The 23,488-nt window shown below is 37.3% G+C and overlaps 1 pseudogene; it reads left to right on the top strand.

Annotated features, from left to right (window-relative positions):
• Positions 1-2,056: 2,056 nt before the first annotated feature.
• LOC140502460 (probable E3 ubiquitin-protein ligase TRIML1 pseudogene) overlaps positions 2,057-23,488 on the top strand; it is a 57,579-nt pseudogene continuing 36,147 nt past the window's right edge.

Raw genomic sequence — 23,488 nt, 5'->3', positions numbered from 1 at the left:
GTTTTAGTATTTAAGTTTAAAATAAATTAATAAAAATTTAAGAAATTGACCTTCCCTTTTATCACCATTTCCCTCCCTTTTTTTAATCCTTTCTCCTCCTACTTTCCAATTAAGATAGATTTCTGTATCTAACCAGATAGTTATGTGTGTATTCCATTTTTAAAAAAATTCAGACAAAGATGAGGTTCAATTGTTGCCAATCCTCCAATTTTTGTCTCAGTTGTAATACATAATACTGTACATAAGCTGTTCCTTATGTAAGTCTTTCATGTGAGATAATTTCCCCCATTTTTTCTCTCCCTTCCCCTTTTCCCAATGCATACCTCTTTCTCACCCATTCATTTTTTGAGATCTTCCCAACATAATCTATGCTCCCCTGTGCCCTCTATCTATTTAGACTCCTTCTAACTTCCCTAACAATGATAAAGCTCTTAGGAGTTGTATATATCATGCTTCCACACAGAAAAGTAAGTGGTTTAATTTTATTGAGTCTCTTATTGCTATTCTTTTATGTTTACCTTTTTATGCTTCTCTTGAGTTTTAGGCTTGCATATCAAAAATGTATTTGTCTCTGAGCCTTCTGTCAGGAATGCTTGGATGTCCTCTATTTCATTAAATATTCATTTTTTCCTCTGAAGAATTATATTCAGCTTTGCCAAGTAGATAATTCTTGGTTATAATCCTAGCTCCTTTGCTTACAGAATATCATATTCCAAGCCCTTCACACCTTGAATGTAGGAGCTGCTAAATCTTGTGTGATCCTGACTATGGCTTCATAATATTTGGATGATTTCTTTCTGGCTGGTTGAATTATTTTCTCTTTGGCTAGAAGCTATGTAATTTGGCTATAATATTCCTGGGAGTTTTCATTTTGGAATCTCTTTCATGAAGTGATTGATGGGTTCCTTCAATATCTATTTTATCTTCTGGTTCTGGGAAATCAAGGTAGGTACCCTTGACAATTTCTTGAAATTTGATATCTAGACTCTTTCTTTGACTATAGCTTACAGGGAACCTAATAAATTTTTTAATTATCTCCTCATGATCTATTTTTCAGGTCAGTTGTATGTCCAATGAGGTATTTCATATTTTCTTATTTTTATCATTATTTTGACTTTGTTTTATTGTTTTTTGATGTCTCAAAGATTCAATAGTTTCCACTTGCCCACGCCTAATCTTTAAGAAATTATTTTCTTCAATGAGTTTTTTACAGCTCTTTTCCACTTTGACAAATTCTGCTTTTAAGGAGTTCTTTTCTTCAGTGAATTTTTGTGCCACTTCTACCATTTTGAAAGTTCTAGGGTGTCTAGTTTTAGGGTGTCATTTTTAATGTGTCACTTATAAGGTGTTATTTCCTTCAGCATTTTTGGTGCCTCTTTTATCAAGCTGTTAATTCTCCTTTCATGTTCTGCAAACAAGGGAGTGGTTGGTTTATCAGCTATATTTATTCCAAATTTGAACCTACTCTCCTAAGGGACTTTGTGTATAAGTAGAAGGGACTGTATATTCCACACAGGGATGGGACTTTGTATCTACTACTTAAAGTGGATACTTAAACATTCTCTCTCCAAAGAACCTAATAAAAGAGATAGAGTGGCCCAATTTGATGATTTTGGGACTTTTTTCTCATGTTTTTACTTTTTGTCCAAGCTATACCTTCTCAGTAAATATACTTATATAAAAACCCATTGAAATTAATGGGCTGATTGATATTGGATAGGAAAGACAGTTGCTTTTAAGAGTGTACTGGATGTCAGTGAAGTGTGATGAACAGTAGTAACAGAAGATTGACCCTATCAAGGTTAATCCATTGATAGAGCTCAAAAAAGAATAAATGTGAGACAGAGACAAGATGGCAGAGTAGAAAGACACACATACTCTAGCTCTTCCCCCACAGTCCATAAAATAACCTGTAAAGAAAGACTCTCAACAATTTCTAGAGTAGCAGAAGCCACACAATGATGGAATAGAGGAGATTTCCAGCCCAGGGCAACCTGGAAGGCCAACGGGAAAGGTCTGTCACACTGGACACAGAATACAGCCCAGCGTTGGCCACATGGTGCCAGAAGGAGCAGGGCCAGAGCAGGCCTCAGTGGAAGAATCCCCGGCAGCAGCTGTGGTTCCCAGATTCCTCAACCTACAGACACCAAACACAACTTCAAAAGTCAGTGAGAGAATTTTTTCACCTCTGTTACAAGGGAGCAGGGTCTTCCCCTAGCCCTGGCCCCAGGCAGCTGCAGAGCAGCAGCCAGTATCCACTGTTCCATTGTTAGAGGGCTCAGCTTAAATCCCTGGGGGGAATTGAACAGCTGATCTGAACCTCAGCCCTGAGTGATGGCCCTGCCCCCTGTCTAAAGCCCCTGGGGGAATTAAAGAGCTGATCTGAACTTCAGTCATGAGCCCAGTTGGGGAATAAACTCCTCTCCCTTGATTGTGCTGCCTTGGAGGAATTGAGATCTTACAGATCCCAAGAGTATACCCTACTCTTGACAAAGGACCCAAAAGTCAAGTAAGTGGTTGGAAAAATGCCCAAAAAAGGAGGATAAAAGACAATAGAAGATTACTTTCTTGGTGAATAAGTATTTTCTCCCATCCTTTCGGATGAGGAAGAACAATGTTTATCATCAGGGGAAGACATAAAAGTCAAGGCTTCTGCATCCAAAATCTCGAAAATAAATATGCAGTGGTCCCAGGCCATGGAAGACCTCAAAAAGGACTTTGAAAATCAAGTAAGAGAGGTGGAGGAGAAATTGGGAAAAGAAATGAGATCAATGCAAGAAAATCATGAAAAGTGGGTCAACAGCTTGCTAAAGGAGACCCCAAAAAAATGCTGAAGAAAAAAAAAAAACCTTTAAAAATAGGCTAACTCAATTGGCAAAAGAGATCCAAAAAGCCAATGAAGAGAAGAATGCTTTAAAAAGCAGAATTAGCCAAATGAAAAAGGAGGTTCAAAAGTTCACTGAGCAAAATAGTCTTTTAAAAGTTAGAATGGAACAGATGGAAGCTAATGACTTTATGAGAAACCAAGAAATTACAAAACAAAACCAAAAGAATTAAAAAAAAAATGGAAGGTAATATGAAATATTTCATTGGAAAAACAACTGACCTGGAAAATAGATTCAGGAGAGACAATTTAAAAATTATGGGACTACCTGAAAGCCATGATCAAAAAAAGAGCCTAGACATCATCTTTCATTAAATTATCAGGGAAAACTGCCCTGATATTCTAGAACCAGAGGGCTAATTAAATATTGAAAGAATCTACCAATCACTTCCTGTAAGAGATCCAAAAAGAGAAACTCCTAGGAATATTGTAGTCCAATCCAGAGTTCCCAGGTCAAGGAGAAAATATTGCAAAGAGCTAGAAAGAAACAATTTGAGTATTGAGGAACTACAATCATGATAACACAAAATCTAGCAGCTTCTACATTAATTGACCAAGGGGCTTGGAATATGATATTCCAGAAGTCAAAAGAACAAGGATTAAAGTCAAGAATCACTTACCCAGCAAAACTGAGTATAATATTTCAGGGGAAAATAAGAGGGTCATTCAATGAAATAGAGGACTTTCAAGCATTTTTTAAAAATATATTTTTATTTATTCATTTATTTATAGATTTTGACATTCATTTCCACAAAATTTTGAGTTCCAATTTTTCTTCCCATCTCTCCCATCCCCCACCCCATAATACCTTCCATTTTGATTACCCCTTCCCTCAATGTACCTTCCCTTCTATCACACACTACACTTCCCTTATCCCCATCTTCTCTCTTTTCTTGTAGGGAAAGATAAAATTTCTATTCCCCACTACCTGTATGTCTTATTTCCCAGTTATATAGAATAATAATGCTCAACATTCGTTTCTAATACTTTGAATTACAACCTCTCTCCCTCCCTACTCATCCCCACTGAGAAGGCAAACAATCCAATACAGGATATGTGTGTGTGTGTGTGTGTGTGTGTGTGTGTGTCATTTTGCAAAAGACTTCCATAATAGTCACACTGGGTAAGACAAATATATTGCCCTCCATCCTACCCTGTCCCCTGCCTTTTATCTTTTCTCTCATTTAATCTTGTCCTTTCCCAAAAGTGTTTACTTCTAGTTACTCCCTTCTCCCATTTTCCTTTCCTTCTATCATCACCCTCACCCCACTTGTCCTCTTCTCCCCTTCTTTCTTTTAGTATAAGACAGATTTTCACACCAAACTTAGTGAGCATGTTATTCCCTCCTTAAGCCATATTTGAAGAGAGTAAGCTTTATTTTTCCCCTCTGACCTCCTCCCTTTTCTCCTCCACTAAACAAGATTTTTCTTATCTCTTTTATGAGTGATAGCCTGTCTCATTCCATTTCTCCCTTTCTCCTCCCAATATTTTCCTCTTTCACCCCTTAATTTTATTTTATTTTTAATGCATATCTTCTCTTCTCATTCAACTCAACCTGCACTGTGTGTGTGTGTGTGTGTGTGTGTGTGTGTGTGTGCGCGCGTGTAATCCCACCTTCTACCCAAATACTGAGAAAAGTCTCAAAAGTTACAAATATTATCTTTCCTTGCAGGAATGTAAACAGTTCAGCTTTAGAAAGTCCTTTATGATTTTTCTTTCCTGTTTACCTTTTCATGCTTCTCTTGATTCTTGTGTTTGAAAGTCAGATTTTCTATTCAGTTCTGGTCTGTTCATCATGAATGCTTGAAAGTCTTCTACATCATTGAATGACCACTTTTTCCCTTGATGTATTATACTCAGTTTTGCTGGGTAGGTGATTCTTGGTTTTAGTCCTAGTTCCTTTGACTTCTGGAATATGCTATTTGAGGCCCTTCCATCCTTTAATGTAGAAGCTGCCAGATGCTGTGTTATCCTGATTATATTTCCACAATACTTGAATTGTTTCTTTCTAGCTGCTTGCAATATTTTCTCCTTAACCTGGGAACTCTGAAATTTGGCCACAATATTCTTAGGAGTTTCATTTTTTTGAGTCTCTTTCAGGAGGTGATTGGTGGATTTTTTCAATATTTATTTTGCACTCTGGTTCTAGAATATCAGGACAGTTTTCCTTGATAATTTCATGAAAGATAATGTCTAGGCTTTCTTTTTGATCATAGCTTTCAGGTAGTCTCACAATTTTTAAACTGCCTCTCCTGGGTCTATTTTCCAGGTCAGTTGTTTTTCCAATGAGATATTTCATATTATCTTCTATTTTTTCAATCTTTTTGTTTTGTTTTTTAACTTTTTGGTTTACCTTATTAGCTTTCCAGTCTCTCTTTTAAAGAACTATTTTGTTCAGTGAGCTTTTGAACCTTCTTTTCCATTTGGCTAATTCTGCTTTTTAAAGCCTCCTTCTCCTCATTGACTTTTTGGACCTCTTTTTCCAACTGAGTTATCCTATTTTTAAAGGTGTTATTTTCCTCAGCATTTTTTTGATTCTCCTAATAAGCTGCTGACTCACTTTTCAAGCTCTTCTTTGGCTTGAACCCATTTCATATTCATTTTGGAGGTACTGGAGGCAGAAACCTTGACTTCCTCTGATAGTATGCCTTCTTGTTTCTCACCTGAAAGGATAGAAGGAGACGCCTGTTCACCAAGAAAGTAACCTTCTATGGTCTTATTTTTCCCCCTTTTTGGGCATTTTCCCAGCCATTTACTTGACTTTTGAATCCTTTGTCAAGAGGAGGGTTCTAGTGCTCCTCCTCCCCCCAGTACCATACTCAAGGCTGAGATTCAGATCAGCTGCTCAATTCCCCTAGGAGCTTTGGGTGGGGGTGGGGCTGCCACCAAGGGTTGAGGTGCAGATCAGTTACTCAATTCCCCCAGAGGCTTTAAGCTGAGTTTCCTAGACAATGGACCAAGGCTGCTTCCACAACCATAGTAGCTGCCTGCCATACCCTGCTACTGCTGCTGCTGCTGCCACCACCTCTGTTGCCACCTGGGACCAGTGCTGGGGAGATCCTGCTCCCCTCTCACCCAGCTGAGAAAGCCCTCCCACACTGATCTTTGGAGCTTTGTTTGTTGCTTGTGGGTTGAGGGATCTGGGACCCTCCCTGCTGGAAATTCTGCCCTAGAGGTCTGTTCAGGTCCTGTTCCTCCTGGTGCCACACAGCCAGGGCTAGGCTCCACTCCACTCAGTGTCCTGTGAGTTCGACCCTTCCTGTTGGCCTTCCAGGTTACTTTTGTCTGGAACCCTCTTTCACTCTGCTGTTCTGTGGCTTCTGCTGCTCTAGAATTTGTTGAGAGCCATATTTTACAGGAATTTTGTGGGCTGTGGGGGAAGTGCTCGAGTATATGTGTCTTTCTACTCCACCATCTTGGCCTTACCACTTTCAAACATTCTTGATGAAAAGACCAGAGCTGAAAAGAGAATTTGACTTTCAAACACAAGAATCAAGAGAAGCATGAAAAGATGAACAGGAAGGAGAAATCACAAGGGACTTACTAAAGTTGAACTGTTTACATTACTACATGGAAAGATAATATTTGTAAGTCTTGAAACTTTTCTCAGTATCTGGGTAGTTGGAAGGATTATATACACAGAGAGAGAGAGAGAGAGAGAGAGAGAGAGAGACAGAGAGACAGAGAGAGAGAGAGAGAGCACAAGGTGAGTTGAATAGGAAGGGATTATATCTAAAAAAATAAAATTAAGGGGTGAGAGAGGAATATATTGAGAGGAGAAAGGGAGAAATGGAATGGGGAAAATTATCTCATAGAAGAGGCAAGAAAAAGTTTTTCCAATAGTGGGGAAAAAGGGAGAGGTAAGAGGGGAAAAGTGAGGCTTACTTTCATCACATTTGATTCAAGGAAGGAATAACATGCACACTCAATTTGGTATGAAAATGTATCTTACACTTCAGGAAAACAGGGGAGAACAGTATAAGCAGGGTGGAGGGAATGATGGAAAAGAGGAAAAGTGGGAGGAGGGAGCAATTAGAAGTAAACACTCTTGGGGAGGGACAAGGTCAAAAGAGAGAACAGAAGAAATGGGGGCAGGATAGGATGGAGGGAAATGTAGTTAGTCTTACACAATATGACTATCATGGAATTCATTTGCAAAACCACACATATATGGCCTATACTGAATTGTTTGCCTTCTCAGTAGAAATGGGTGGGGAAGGAGGAAGGAAGAGAAGTTGGAACTCAAAGTTTTAGGAACAAATGTTGAGAATTGTTTTTGCGTACAACTGGGAAATAGGAAATACATGTAATGGGGTATAGAAATTTATCTTGCCCTACAGGACAAGAGAGAAGATGGAGATAAGGGAAGGGAGGAGTGTTAGTAGTGAGGGCACATTAGTGGAAGGGGCAATAAGAATGCAAGGTGTTATGAAGTGAGGAGGGGGAGATATGGAGAGAAAATTTGTAACTCAAAATTTTGTAGAAATGAATGTTGAAAATTTAAAATAAATAAAATTTAAAAAATAAAATCAAATTTACAAAACAAAAAAAATAATAAAAGAATAAATGTAAACTTTCTCTTGGGAGTTGGGAAAATGAATCCAGAAAGGGTGATATATTTGAAATGTGCTTCTTTTTCATCTATCCCTCCACAAGTCCCAAGTTTCCTTAAAAGTTCAGCTTAAATTCTGCCTCCTATTTGGGGATTTTTCTGATTCCTCATGTCTAAACCCCACCCCCCCTCCATTTGGGGGGGGTGGTGGTGGTAAAAACTGGCATATGATTTTATATTTACATGTTTTCTCTAAGACATGTAAGCTCCTTGAGGGCAGGGACTATTTTATCTTTGTCTTTCTATCTCAAGCATCTAGCACAGTGCCTGTATGGAATAAGTTCTTCTTTGTTGTTGTTATTGTTGTTGTGAGGCAGTCAGGGTTAAGTGATTTGCCCAGGTTCACACAGTATTGATTTGAACTCAGGTCTTTCTGACTCCAGGGCTGGTGCTCTATCTACTGTTCCACCTAGCTACAACAGTATATTCTTAATAAACATCATTTTGATCGAAAGAAAAACAAAGAAATTTATGTAACCCTGTCTCTAAAGGCAACAAGAAATATCATTTATTGGAACAGTTCTTCATTTTGTCCTGAAGTACTCTGAAAGAGCGCAAGCAAAAAGACCACAGGGAAGCTAATTATAGATTATGAGTCAACATCTGTTGTGAGTTGTGGAGTGCAAAAATTCTACAAAGAAATTGATAAATATGACAAACCAGGTCATTATGTATGCTGATACTTAGAGACATCAATTCAAGCATTAGTGCAAGAAAGGAGAGCAATAGGGGGAAAATGAAAAACATTGTTCAGGACTTTGACATAAAACCTGAGTTATAATCTCATCTGTAAGAGTAACTAGTTGTGTGACCACTGATGAATTGCATGTCTATGAGTCTCAGTTTCCTTATCTGTAAAATGGGTATAATAATCCCTCTTGTATCTACTTCACAAGGCAATTGTGAGACTGAAATGAGATGGTACATATAAAGCATACTCAGCAAAGATTATGTAGGTATTATTTTAATGCAATAAAGCAACACTAGCTTTCAGTGATTACTACATCCTTTTCTGTGTCCACCAACCTTCCCTTTAATAACATTTTCTAGAATTTTTCCAGAAATAGAAGGCTATCTCAGATATGTAATTGACAGACTAGAGTACTCACAGAAAATTAAATCCTGTGGCACCTGTTTTACAAAGTGTTTCAAATATCTGTGAGAGTGGTTCTGCAATAACATTAATAATGACACCAATCAATCAAATGTCATTTATTAAGCATCTACTGTATGCATTAGGTACTGTGATAGATGCTAGGAATTCAAAGAAAAAAAATTAAACTGTCCCTGACCACAAGGAGTTCACATTGTAATGATAAAAATAACATATACTCATATAAGCATTTAAAAAGTAAATGTAGGTTATGTGCGTGGCACTGTTTTGTTTTATCCATGTAGGGTATGTGTGTACACATGGGTCAATCTCAAAATGGGTTCTAGAGAGGGAAGAAGAGATATCTCAACAGTTTCTTTTCCCTTCCCCAACTTCCCCAAGGGACATTTTGATTCCTTCCAGAAGGAGAAGAAAGGTTTGGACCAGAGGCTGCCCATTCTACTCTCCTAAAAGGGAGGGCATGAGACTAAAATTAGGTTCAAGCTGAACTCCTGATCACTATCCCTTAACAAGAAAGCAATGCCCCAAGATGTTTCCTGAAAGTTTGACTCCATTCCACCAAATGCAAGTTCCACAATAAAGACACATAGAAAATGGCAAAATAAGCCCATTTTTCCAAACAGAAAGCAGAAATCAGAGAAATATACACATGCAACTATGTACCAGACAACACAGAGTAAAAGAGCTCTCCCTTTGGGAGCGAGATTATCCAACCATGAGAGATTCCAAATCTCATCCAAGGGAGAATTCCCTAACAATTCTAGTGTAGCAAGATGAGAATAGGAGGAGGATAGAGAGTGGCAGCCTTCTACACATCAGCTTATTTTAAATAATCTTTGTCTCTTTTCAGGCACCCGAAAAGAGTTTGGAACCTTGCTCCTTCTCTCCCAAAGCCAGAAGCCAGAAACCCAAGACGTTCCTTCTCTCTACTTCTCACTAACTCAACCCATTGTGCTGGTGTGGAACACTAAATAATCCATCTCCAGCAATAAGCAGAGTTTAATGCAAAGAGACCTTTAAGTCATGCATTACACAAATATGAAATGTTTGGGGGAAGGGAAAGGAATAACTAGCAAGTAGAGAGATGAGGCAGAACTTTACATAGGAGGTACCATTTGATCTGAGCTTTGAAAGGAGACAAGTGGGTTCTAGAGTGGAGACTAGGTTATGCAATGGAACTTATAAATAAAAATTGAGATTAAAGGAGGAGACAAGAGGATAAAGGAAGAAAAGAGAGGAAAGATATAAAATACGAGAGTTGGGAGGAGTACAAAATGATTAGTTATGGCACATTTATGTGTGTATAGTGATCCTTGCAGGTATGTGAAGCAATAGGCAAGTTTCACTGGGAGTCTTCCTAAATTTTTTATCCTATAAATCTGGCTAAAATCAATATTATAACTTGCTGTGATCCATGCAACAAGAGAAAGATAAAATCAATCTAATCTTTCTTTCTGGCTGTTGCATTAACATTCCTTCCTAAGCATCTTCTAACAGAAGCTAAAATGAGTCATCACTAGGGAATAGAGAGAGGGGACATTATTTTAAATCACAAGATAATTTCAGCTGTCATGGAGCTTTCATCAGAAAAACTGGTATTTCCTGAGAGCCTGGACATTCTGTACTTCAACAATGTGAAAATGGCCTCTTAGCTTTGGCAAGCCACAGTTGGACTTTCAGCTGCTAAGATCACTGGGAAGCTATGGGATTAAAGGGTTAAATTCCTTGCTTAGTAAGGCACCTATGAACTCCAGATCAGTATACTGAGTTAGCATCACCAAAGTGTGACATCTGTTGTCTACTCCAAGACTAACTAAGACAATTGTCTTACAATGGTCTTACCCCATTTCATAAATTTAACCCGCTGATACAATATTTCTATTAATACTGCCTATTAATAATATTTTAAAATGAAACTTCAGAAGCTGCAGTATGCCTTAAATAGCCTGTTTGCCAATCATCCTTTCCTGATCCCATCAGATGCCCCTGAAATAGACCTCTGCCCACAACCTGGTAGATGAGGGTTAATGATAGTTATGACAATCACTTGTGGCAAAACTCTAATTAGTGCACCAGTGTTGCTCTGTTCTCCTTATTCAGTCACAGTGTGCCGCTTGCTCCAATAAAGATTTTCAGCATCAATGATACAGGCTGTTCCTTTTTTTCTTGAAAGGTGAAAACAAAATTTAAAAAAAACTACATATGGATTTTGCAGCACAGACTGTATTTATGTGTAGCTGACAGGAGAGTTCAACTGATTTGGCTGATACTCATTGTAAAAAGTAAATTACCAATGAACTAGAATAAGCGACCAAGTTAATGAAGTTGGAGGTTCCAGTTGGTATAATTCAACTTTGTCAATTCTCTGCCATTAAGAGAATGTCTCCACTTATCTTAATATTGATGGGAGTCGTCTCTATTGATATGGATGAGATATGGCTGATATGATATGGCTGAGACAAAATGTAGTAAACTTCTTGAATTGGAAAATTCAATACCTTAGTTATATGGGGATGGGGAAGAGGTGGGGGAGTGTATCTTATTGAGCTGTCAGTGAGAAGTGAAAGGCCTGACACCTTGAACAGAAAAAGATGATAAATCGTTGGGATCAGGGTGTCAGTATTCTCTGTTATACAAATGCTGGAAGCATTCTTTCAGAAAGCCAACAGGAAATTATGGGAAAGGCAAAAGAGGTCATAGGCTCTGGAACAGGAAAACACGGCAGTCTAAGGCTAGCTATTGAGGCAACTGATGTTTTGTAAACAGGTTACAGAGATGATAAAGCCTTCTGTTTTTCTAGCCCTATGACTAAGCCAAGAGACTAGATTAGGCCCACTGGAAAAACAAAACAAAACACCTAAGCTAAACTAAATTTCCCTAACAATCAGCAAGTGATCATGCTTTAAATAAATGATATAGGTTTGTTCAAAGAGGTAGATTGATGGATTAGGGAAGAGGAAGCGATATGTTGAGAAATAAAGGTGATACAATTTTTTAAAAGAGCAACTGTACAAGGTGAAAATTAAAGAATTAGAGGGAACAGTAGGGCTTCCAGGGAAAAGTGTCTTAAAGGCATCAAGGAAGAGCAAAGGATGTGTTATCCAGGTCAGAATGTACAATGACCTGAAGTCCAGAGAGTAACTATTTAGGATCAGATTGGTAAGGACTTCCTCTTTCCATTTAGGGAACTAGGTGATTCAGCAGAATTGTATAAGATATAGAGCCTTAAGTATGTCCAGAAAGAAGAGGAAAGGCAACTGGAAGGTCAACTGAGACTTGAAGCCACAGCAATGAATACTCGTGATTCAGGTAGAAGTAGCCTCCCCTACGATCCTTTACCTGGAGACATGACAGACAAGAGAAGCAGAGTTTAGACATGACTGAGAATACTGAGAAAACATAAATATTGTTGTTGTTCAATCATTTCCTACTCTTTGTGACCGCATTTGGGTTTTTCTGGGCAAAGATACTGGAACAGTTTTCCATTTCCTTCTCCAGTTTCATTTTACAGATGAGGAAACTGAGGCAAACAGAACTCAGGGTCACATAGCTAGGAAGTGTCTGGGACCAGATTTGAACTCAGGAGGATGAATCTTTCTGATTCCAGGCCCTACATTCTATCCACTATACCATCTAACTGCCCACAATATAAATACAATCTCTATCTAAAGCTGTCTTACGCTAGAAACCTGAGTAGCTTGGTTTATATAACCAGCAAGAAAAGACTAAGATAAGGAATGGGACAAGGTCTTGGTATCCTATTAGGCATGCTAGCCAAGTCAATCTAAACGTAGACTTTCCTTACTTTAGAATATAAAACAAACTGTTCTCTGTAAACTTTTTTCCATACTTTTTGAATTTTGTTTAAGTTTTTCCTCTCTCCTTGTGAAGATCCAATTGAAAAGATCCAAACTTACCTCAGTTGAACTAATTTAATAGTCATTAATCTTGCATCATGGCACTCTTTACCACTCTGGCAAAACCCAAGAAACCTTTCTCAGAATAATGTTTTAAATATATAAAACAAATTACATAGGATTACAAAGAAAATTAATTCTTCTGAAGTGCAAATGGAAATGAAATTCTAATGAGCAAAACATTTTTTTAAAAAATTCATGGACCCCAGGTTATGAACGTCTGTACTAACTGGAAAAAGAGATTTATCTACACTTAGACCTAAATCAACCTTGTATAGAATAGGTGAAGGTGAAACGAATAATACTGGAGAAAAAAAAACAATCTGGCTCATTCTCAATCCTTGGTATTACATCCAAAGTATGTATGTGTATGCATATATGTGTGTATATACATGCATGCACACATATACACATATGTAGATGTAATATAGATTCCAGACTACCTGGATCTCCAAGCTCTCCCTATATGTCATACCCTTCAAGCAGAGTCTATTTCATAACTATCTTTGTTTATTGAATTTCATCTCTAAGCCAATCACTTAAAAGACTCTCTGCAGCTGCAAAGCTTTTCTTGGAGCTGTAGGGCAGCCCATGTAAAGATACAAATCTGTAAAAGGCAAATGCATGAATCGTTTACTGTTAATCATAATTCAGTTTTTCCAGTCAAAGCACTAGAATAACCCCAAGATGGTTTTGTGTAATTGTGGAGATATTGTATTCCCTTGTTGAACTCCTTTGTGAATGCTGATTCAGCCAGTTTTGCATCCTCTTCACAAGCACCTGACATAGCAGCTGGGCTACTAGAGCTCAGTGGGGAGGAGTGGCTACTGTTGGTCTCTCTGATTCAAAAGGCCACCTTGTGAAGTACAGAATCCCAAGCTCCCGACCTCACTAATTCCTGCTCTTTGATCCTCCTCTCTTCATCCCCTCTTCTTTTTATGTTTTATTTATTTATTTTTCTTCCTCCCTTCTTGTTACTGACATGCTACTTTACACCTGGACACTGATTTGTTAGGACCTGTCTCTGGTTTTGTTGTCTCCTGAGCATATGTCTCTTTTCCCCCACTTTTCTTTTCCTTTTTCTCCTCTCTATCTCCTCTTCTGCCTTGTCTCTCTCTCCCCTTTTCTTCACTTTCTGCTTCTGACACTTATTACCTGTGTAACCTTGGGTAAGTCACATAACCCAGTTCCCCTTCACTTTACTCATCTGAAAAAGAAAGAGAGAGAGAGTTGGAATAAATGACCTCTGAGTGCCTTCCAGCTCTGAATCTATAATCCAGTGATCTATTACTGAATTATCATTCTTTCCTGGCATCTCACAGTTGGTGTCTTCCAAGAACTATCCTCGACCCTTCTTCCCCTCTCCCTCTTCCTCCTTCTCCCTCTCTCTTTTCTTTTCTCTCTTTCTCTTGTCTCACATAGATTCAATTGTCATCACTCTAAAAACGACTTCTTAACTTCATTTTTCATTTGTAATACATCACCAACTGCCCATTAGACATTTCCGGTTGGAAGGAGCATAGGCAGTTGGCTCAAACTTAAACCATCCAAGGCAGAATTTATTAGTTTGGGTTTTTTTCCCACAAAAACATCCCTTTTCCTAACCTTCTATTTCTGTCAAAAAAATCACTATCTTTTCTTTCACTTAGGTTCACATCCTTGGAGTCATCTTTAATTCTTTCACTCTCCTTGACTCCTCATATCCATTCATTTGATAGATCTCATCAATTCTCTCTCCAGAACACCTCTCACATTTGTCTCTACTGAGGACTCCACCAGTAGCACACTAATTCAGGACCTCATCATTTCTTTCTTAGTCTGTTCTAATATTCTCTAATTGGACTTTCCATATCTAGGCTCTTCTCTCTTCAATACATTCTCCACCCAGTTGCAATGTTATTCCTTTGCTTGAGAAATTTTTGCTTGTTGGATCAAATGCAAATTCATCTGTTTGGCATTTAACGCTCTTTGTAATCTGGCTCCAGCCTAACTTTCTATTATCCCCTTCACATACTCTATGTATCAAACTGACTTAATTGCTGTCACTTATCCAATCATTGGATCAGGGATTTAGCCCTAGAAGCGATAATAGGGGCCACTTAGTCCAGTCTTTTCATATTACAGATGAGGAAAATGAGTTCTAAGGAAATTAAGAGACTTACCCAAGATTATACAGATTTAGCAGAAATGTGAGATGTTTTAACCCACTCTGTTTGACTCCAGATATATTTTTATTTACTTATACATACACTTCTGTACAGTAGAATGTAAGCCTTTTCTTTTTTGTCTTTGTATTACAAGCACTTGGCATAGCATTTAGTATGCAGTAGCAATTTAATAAATGCTCGTTGAATGCAAGAATGCTTAATTGACTTGGAATATTTTAATTTTTATAATTAAAAAAACCTTTTGGGTTTTGTGTGGAGCAAGAAGATAACTAATAATAGGATACAATTGTGGCTTGAAACAGGTGGTGTGCTAGTAACTGATAATAGAGTAAATAAAACGATTTCAGTTCTATTTTACAAGTCTTCTGTATCAAAGAAAGATTTTTCATACTGTTTTTTAAAAGGGAACGTATGCCTAATACTTATGAAAAGATTGTGAGAAGACCTATCTGGGTAAAATCAATTCAGTATTTGAAACTCAGACAAAGTACATCATCCAATATTGGCAGAACTTGCAGTTGTAAGCGTTAAATTGATGCCAGTAGTTATTTTTTTCTATGAACTCTATGTAACAGAAAAGGTTTTGAATCCTAGAAGATTGGAGATAGGTAACTGTTATGGCTTTTTAAAAGGGTAAATTTGTTGAGTCTGTAACTTATTGATCACTGAGAACTAGCCTAGGTTCACTAAGACAAAGTCATGCCAAAATTAATCCCATTTCTCTTTTTCTTTCTTTCTGTCTTTCTTTCTTTTGCTGTTAGAATTATTAACTAGTTAGTAGATTAGTATACTTCTACAGATCTCCATCTGGATTTCTTCAAGCCATTTAGCAAAGTCTTTCATGACCTCCTATTGACAAAAGGGAGAAATGTCAAGTGGAAGATTGTAGGTTAGGGTACTTAATAGCTTGTTGAAGAACTGTACCTAAAGAGTATTGATCAATGGCTTCATATCATCCTAAAGAAAGATTTATTGGCTTGTTATGAAATATATTTGAAACTTGTCCTGTTCCAAGCTTTCATTTCTGATGAAGACAAAGAAGGTATATTTATCAAATGCACTAATGCCACAAAGCTGAGAACTAAAACTAATATTGTGGGAATCACGTTGCCCTGGAATTCAGGTAATATGGATTATAGTCATGATTTTGATATTAATTAACTATGAGACTTTGAATAATTCAACTTCTCAGGACCTGCAAAATGAAGAATGTTGGGCTAGATGATACATACCCTTTTAACTATAAAATTCTGAATAGAATCAGGATCCTGAAACATCATGGCAAGTTGGACCCATTGACTGTACCTAATTAGATGGAATTATTAAACATAATTTTTAATTTAAATCCCAAGGGATTAGTTTGAGTTGACATCTCAGTTATAAAAGTATGGTCTGTGATAGGTAAGATTTGATTTAACAGGAGTTCATGTGAAATGGACCTAGAGATTTATACTGACCACAAGCTCAATATGAATCAAGGAATCTGGTGATAAGCCGCTGGCCATGTCCAAAACTCAGTATTCCAAAAATCAATATTTTTAATAAATTAAATTGCTACAGCAATTATTTCTTACAGTGAGATGTGTGTTCTAGATCCTTGTTGAAAAATGGCCCATTGAATGGATGTACTCACTCCTGATTGGTCACTAAAATTTGTGTTTGTATTAAAGATTATTAGCTGTGGTCAAGAGGGAATCACCTATTCACTGGATTACAAGAAGGGAGGAAAACCATCTCATTCTCTCTTTAAGGATTCTTCTACTCGAGTATCTTTGATGCAAACTCCATCACTGATGACCAGTTAGAAGTAGATATATCATATCTCAAAAAAGAACATGATATTCAGCAAAGAATCAGGGTACATGTTCTCCTCAAGGGATAACGCCCATTACAGAATGATTTTCTTTTTCTTCCTATGCCATATCATTCACCTCCAGTGTCTGTTTGAAAAATACCCTTCTGTTGTCTCACGGACTTTGTCCCCTGTGTTCTTCCTTAGCCATGTAACTATACACCAATTTTGATAATTCAATGGATATATGAACTCATTAATATGAATACTCCACTGATGAAGATCTAAACTTTGACATATTTTCTCATCCTATGTTTTTTATTCATGTTTTTTTCCTGCAAATTTTCTTTAGAAGATCCATTAAGTGTAATGGAGGACTTACCCTGGTTCATTTAATATGGCACACAAACTTTTCAGACTTTCCTCTCACTAGATTATACACCCACCTCCATTTCCAATCACACACATTCTTCCTTGGTTATGTTTTTTATGTCACTGACTGAACTTCATTCATTTACTTATTCATTCATTCACTCAATGGTCCCTTTAATCAAACTGGGAGGAATTTTTAAGACTTTACCTTAAAAGTACCAAGGACTCCCACTATATCCTGATCTGTCTCCAGTCATTCTGATTAATATCTGGCCACTAGACCCACTTGGCTCTGGAGGAGAAAGTGAGGCTGGGTGACCTTGCACAGTTCTCCTTCAATTAAATCAAAGTCAATTTTAAGTCATGTCATCATCTCCCTGATGTCATGGTCCTCTTCAAAAATGAAGGACAAACCACCATACACACACATTCATTCAAAAAGCTTTTATTTAACTTACTTTTCCTATGAAATACAATGGTTCAGAAACTGGTAGCTACTAGAGATACGGGGATGGGGGGTAAGTATGACTCATTTTTCGGTTAGTTTCTGGTTCATTTGAAGTTATATTTCTTCCCAGAAGTTCCATCGTTTTCAGCCATTACTGAGAACACTACTCTGAAAGAGTTGGTTTCTGGTGACCTGAACAGATATAAATTACTGAAAGTACTATTCAACACTCCAAGTACAGTTCAGCCTGATCCTCTTCTACACAATTCAGGACCCAGCTCATCATCTTTCAGCAGTGACTGTTCAAGAGATACATACCGATGTTCTAATTTAATAGGCTGAACATGCAACTGCATGCCACAATCTAGGCAGAGTGGCTAGATATATACAGTCAACTAAAAGAGAAAAAAACTGAAACATTTGAACAAATATTTTATGTGTTTCAGTGTCCTAAGTTCTTTACTACAAATTCTTCGGGTATTCCATTGCTGTGAATATTCAACTAAATCACTTGAAATGTCAAACACTGACTTGGCATGAAGTCAGTTACTGATAGATATGAATGATATTTACCTTTTTCAGACTATGCTGAACAAGAATGATGCACTGTCTTCCTAAATCCTGGAAAGGGTTGATGTGTCTTTCAAATATTGAACTTAGATCAGATAGTAATTTTTGTAGTAGATATAATAATGGAATAAAAATAGGAACCACATTATTTGCATTCAGGTTTTTTTACCTCTCCTCTTTTTAAGCCTCTATCCTCTCTTGACTGGCAGCTTCTCAAAGGCAGTAACATAGTGGAAAGAATGTTAGGCTTGGAGTCAAGAGACCTAAGTTCAAACCCTAGATCTTACTCTTACAAGCTATATAACTACAGGCAAATCAATTTACCTCTCTAAGCCCCAATGTCCTCAAAAATGGAAATAACAGTATTTAATTTCATCACTCTATAGAACTATTATAAGCAAGATGCTTTGTAAACTTTGAGTACCATATCAATAAAGTAAAGGAATTCTAATTATTTCATTTTTGCATCTCCCACAAGAACAAGTAGCTGATTTATATATACCATTTGATCACAAACGTGTGTGTGTGTGTGTGTGTGTGTGTGTGTGTGTGTGTGTGTGGTTTAGACCTGTAATTTCATCAGCATAGTGAGTATCCTGTGTGGAAATTCTCTCTGCCAATGCAGATTAATAATTCATCTGTAACAGGGAGAGTGAGGTGCTGCGGTGGATAGAGTGCCAGACCTAAGTTAAAATCCAGAAACTTGCTAGATGTATGACCTTGGGCAAGTGCTTAGCCTCTATTTGCCTCAGTTTCCTCAACTGTAAAATGGGGACAATAATTGCACCTATTTCCCAAAAGTGTTGCAAAGGTCAAATGAGTTAATAAATGTAAATTCTTACCACAGTTCCTGGCACAGAATAAGCACTACATAAATGGTGGCTATTATAATTAACACATGATTCTAGTCACCTAGAGCAACCATAGATCAAATGAATTGACCACATTTGCACACATACTATGTGTCAGAGTTGAAACTTTAACCCAGATCTCATGATTCCAAGGCCAGCTAGCTATCCACTGTGGCACACTACAAACATTATTAATCCCATACTCTAGATAAGGACATTAAGTTACTTGCCCATGGTCACGCAGCTGGCAAACGTCAGAAGGTAGATTTGAACTCAGGTCATCCTGAGTCCAAGTCTAGTGCTCCTTCTGTTACACTCACAGTGCCTCCTTGCACATTGTAGGAATTTAGTTTACATTTCTCATTTTAAGTTAGATGATAATTTTCTGAACAAGTCAACCTCACTAAACATGGGTTTCCTATATGCAAGTTTGCACTAAAGCAATAATTAAAGAGCAATGGAGACCCCATTGGTACCTCTGAGATCTCAATGATCCCATTAAATCTCCCCTTCAGGTCTCCACAGGGATAGCGTTTATAGGAATGATATTTTCAAATAGTTATAGCAGTTGATTTTTTTTTTTACTATGACTCTTCCAATAATTACACTGGGTACTGATTATTCTCTCTAGAGATATTACTACAGCTCAGAAATGAGAAGCCCCAACTGGACTTTTGCTTCAGAGTCAGGATGCTTACAAAGATAAAAATGGGAATCTTGGATCTTAGGTGGTTCCTAAACAAGAACAGATTGGATGAGATTGATTTTATTGTTGCTACTCAGAAATTCAGTTCAACTCTTCATGACCCCATATGGAGTTTTCTTGGCAAGATATTGAAGTAGTTTGCCATTTCCTTCTCCAGCTTATTTTACAGATGAAGAAACTGAGCAAACAGAGTTAGGTGACTTGCCCCCAGTCAAACAGGTTATGTGAGAGACCATATTTGAACTCAGGAAGATGAGTTCTGACTCCAAGCCCAACATTCTATCCATTATACCACCTCACTGCCCATATCCAAGTTATCCAAATTTTTCAGCTCCATTCACTTTTTAGCCAACAAAAAGAGATGTGTAGTTTCAAAGAGGAGAGGATTACAAGGAGACGGAACAATGAAAAGAAAGTTGGGGGGAAAAGGAGATGAGATATGAAGTCAAGACTCTCTACAGACTCAGAGATGAGGTAGATGGGTTAAGTGATTTGGTCAAGGTTTAAAGAAATCAGAAAACAGTTTTGGATTGATAATCATGAGGAACACCCTAGCTCAAATGTTCCCACTCTTACCCTTTGGTAGGAAAATCAAAACCAATATTTGGGAAGAGGCTTAAACCTTGTTCTTTCTATATTTGAATCAAGCTGATACACTAGAATCTGGAGTTGACACTAATCACATCACCCTTCAACTCAAAAATGGTCAGTACCTCCCCATTACCTGCTGAATGTTTAAATTCCTGGCATTCAAAGGCTTGCACAATTCCCTTTCAGTCTACATTCACAAGCGTATTTTCTATTTTGGCCTTTCATGTGCTCTACGTTCTCACCATAGTGACTTCCTGTCTATAAAAGCACTATATGAATGTCAGTTATTATTATCATGAGTGATGACATATGCCAATGGTTATCTAATAAAAGTCAGACTTAAAAGAACAAGAGACAGAACAATTCAAGGATCTCTCAGATGAATTTTAGTAAGAGAGGAAAGCATGGGAATTAGGGTATAAGTGAATTTATAAAGTAAATTTTCTCTCTCTCTACTCCTTTCAAATATCTTAGATCAGAGCTTCCTAGCCTCCATCCTTGTGACTGAATGAAACAAGGGCAATGTGGCAATTTTACTTTAAGTCTCTACATCTATTCACTCTTTCCTCTCAACCAGAAAGTCTAGTATCTACACCAACAATGATGAATTCAGAAGTATTTGCTGGAGGTACTTGATTTCCTTCAAAGTTCTTTTTTCTAACACGTGCTAATTGGGCACAATCAGTACTCTATGCAGGAAGAGTTGTGCTTTATTACCAAAGTGGGACACATCTGGCAGACCATTTCTAACATCTCAGCATGTTCACTACTAGAAAAAGGATGTGCTTGATCTAACCCATAAAGTAGGTCAAGAGTGCCATTTATAAGGTTGCCTAGGATTGTAGAATGAAGATTAAGCTTTCTTAAAACTTGTAGGGGAAGGAATAAGGGAGGCTAGGGAAAGCTGCTTGTAAGATCAGTGTTTAGTGCACATATGCCTTTTATGGGATGGAAAAAGAAAATACATATGTAGTTGTCATTGAAAGTGCCCCACAGGGGCCCCAAACAAGCAGAAAATTCACCCTCTCCTTTTTCTTGGCCAATATCTGAGATTCTACAGTTTGGCCTTTCCTATTTCTTTAGCTTAAACTCGGTGTTGTATTCAATTGAAAATACTCCTGGGAAGGGTAGAATTGGAGACTTTTTTCAGTCTTTTAAGTCATACTGTGAATGAGTTTTACACTATGTTTTTTTTAAAAAACAAGGTACAAGCGTCCTGGAGGCCAACTAGTTTCAGAATCACAGAATATCAGACTTATTTCAATATCACTCTCAAACAAGAATCCATCTTACAGTCCCTTTGACATGTAGCCAATCAGTCTTTACTTAAAGACCTGTAGTGCAGGAGGAATCTGCCACATCTCCATGAAGCCTATCTTCCTTTTGGACAGCTCTAATTATTGATGATAATGATGATGATAATAATGATGATGATGGTGATGGTGATGGTGATTAGCATTTATGTAGTGCCCTAAGGTATACAAAGCATTTTACAAATATTATCTCAGTTTTTCCTCAAAACAATAACTCTTGGAGGTGAGTGCAATTTTGTCCCTATTTCACAAAAAAGAACACAGTAAGAGAGGGAGTTGAAGTGACTTGCCCAGACCTTATAAACACCAGAGGTAGGATTTGAACTCCGGTCTATTTTGAGTATAGGTCCAGCACTCTATCCACTTCACTATACTGTTTTACTCTTTGTGGAGTAGAAATCTCATACATGCAGACAGTCCATTTCATAAATGAAAAAAATGAGGGCTAGAGAGGACAACTAATTTGGCCAGTGTTACACAGATATTTAATAGGACAGTAAAAAGAGCCTTTCAAGAGAACAAGTTTTGGTAGTAGGAGGAATATGATAATACTGGCTTTACTGAAGGGATTGAGGAGTACTCCCAAAGGAGGGCTAGACTGAATGGGAAAAGGTGAGAGTAGGAGGCAAGAGATAAAATTTAGAATTTCATCTGGGGTCTGAATTTTATTTAACAATATATTTGTTATGTGCACACCTTTTGACCCAGCAATGTTGTTTCTAGGGCTGTACCCCAAAGAGATCATAAAAATGGGTAAAGGTCCCACATGTACAAAAATATTTATAGCAACTCTTTGTGTTTAATCATTTTCAGTTGTGTCTGACTTTTTATCACCATATTAGGGGTTTTCTTGGCAAAGATACCACACTAGTTTGCTGTATGCTTCTCTAGCTCATTTTACAGAAGAAAAAACTGAGGCAAACAGGGTTAAATGACTTGCCCAGGGTCATACAGACAATAAGAGTCTGATTTGAATTCAGGAAGATGAGTCTTCCTGATTAGGGCTGGCACACTATCCACTCTGCCACCTAGTTGCCCAGAAAAATATATATATATGAATACATATATAAATATATATATGTAAGTGTGTGTGTGTATACAAATGATCATTTCAAGCTCCTAGGTAATAACTTTCCTGTTTTAGTCATGAAGAAGTAGTGTGGTCCAATGAAAAGAACTCAGACTAGAAATCAAGAATCCTCAACTTTGAACCTAGCTCTTTCAGTCACTAGCTGTGTGTCCCCACAAGCCACTAACCATCTTTGGGACATTCATAACTTCTCTACCTACTTCACAGAGTTTTTTGAAGGATAAAATGAGATAATAGATGTGAAAGTGTTCCAACAAGTTAAAACTGAACAGAACCACCAGATAGTCTTAGCATAGGCAGTTAATTGATACCTATCAAATAGTTCTACTAAAGAACTTTTGTTTCCTCATCTAGAAAATAAAAAGTTTGGCACAATCTATAAAGTCTATTCTAGATCTAATCCTCTACGATTCAATTTCTCTAAGATAATTTGTAAGAGATCATGACTTAGAAACTCACAAGTTGTATGACCCTGGGCAAGTTATATACTTCATTGTTACTCAGTTTCTTCATCTGAAAAGAGACAGGTTAGGGCTTGTTGGACTCTAAGGGTTGTTTTAGCTCTAACTTCAATATTCTGTGAATACTTTTTATTGTTTAATTTATCTTTCAATTCTGAGTCATTCAACCAACACATTCATTATTAAAAATTAAAAAGCAATAAAATATTATATGGTATGTTTTCCTTGGGGGATACTGATAGGGCCATCCGAAAAACAAACAGTATTAAAAAGCTGCCAATTTCTCCTTCTCTCATCCCTATGTAATCATCTACCAACAAAAATGACAACAATTTGGACAACTGACTCCGAACATATGTTTCATTTAAAATCCCAAGCTTCTCATTAATTTCATTTATCAAGCTGTAAATATCACAGATCTCTATGAATCATACAGAAGACAAATGAGTACCATTTCTGTCCTCCAGTATTGAACTTAAATGCTGTTCTTAATTGTACTTGGATTTTTTTTAATAAGGGCATTTAGGGAAACAGTGCATGGGTTTGTAATTAAATCATTCCCCTTGACAAATAACAGAAAGCATTTTGTCTACATATGC

The sequence above is a fragment of the Notamacropus eugenii genome, chromosome 4 (genome assembly GCF_028372415.1).
Source record: "Notamacropus eugenii isolate mMacEug1 chromosome 4, mMacEug1.pri_v2, whole genome shotgun sequence".
Classification (NCBI taxonomy): Eukaryota; Metazoa; Chordata; class Mammalia; order Diprotodontia; family Macropodidae; genus Notamacropus; species Notamacropus eugenii.
Note: the sequence above shows the minus strand (reverse complement) of the source record. Positions and strands in the feature narration are given on the sequence as shown.